The sequence below is a fragment of the Sinocyclocheilus grahami genome, unplaced genomic scaffold (genome assembly GCF_001515645.1).
Source record: "Sinocyclocheilus grahami isolate Dianchi unplaced genomic scaffold, SAMN03320097.WGS_v1.1 scaffold290.1, whole genome shotgun sequence".
NCBI classification, from domain to species: Eukaryota; Metazoa; Chordata; class Actinopteri; order Cypriniformes; family Cyprinidae; genus Sinocyclocheilus; species Sinocyclocheilus grahami.
Window position 1 is genome coordinate 101,032 of NW_015505469.1, and position 475 is coordinate 101,506.

Genomic DNA, 475 nt, shown 5'->3' on the forward strand with positions numbered 1-475 from the left:
TGTGTGTGTGTGTGTGTGTGTGTGAGAGAGAGAGAAGGAGTACCAGTGTGTGTTCTCCTGTGTCGCTGCAATTCATCACTGCGCGTGAACCTCTTCCCACAAAACATCCAGGTGCAGACAAAGGGTCTCTCTCCCGAGTGCCAGCGCAGGTGAGCTCTCAAGTGAGACGTCTTCCCGTATACCTTGCCACAGCCGGCTATATGGCACACGTGCTGTTTCTTCTTGCCCACGTTAGATCCCCTACAACATATAATTAGAAATGTACAGTCAGAATGGAAATATATTAAACACATCCAGTGATGAAGACGTGTAGTAAAACACACACCGTGGGGTGTCTGTATTACATACGAATATAAACACAGAAATTGTACCGTGTCTCAAAACTAAGTGAGGATACGTGCTAAAGGAAATGTGCTCTCAGCAGTGTGATCTCACCTCCCGCCTCCCTCTTTGCAGTTGGGGCAGGTGCATGCGA

At 48.0% G+C, this 475-nt stretch overlaps 1 pseudogene; it reads right to left on the reverse strand.

The window, feature by feature from the left end:
• LOC107600695 (transcription factor Sp3-like) overlaps nt 1-475 on the reverse strand; it is a 24,417-nt pseudogene that overhangs the window by 8,859 nt on the left and 15,083 nt on the right.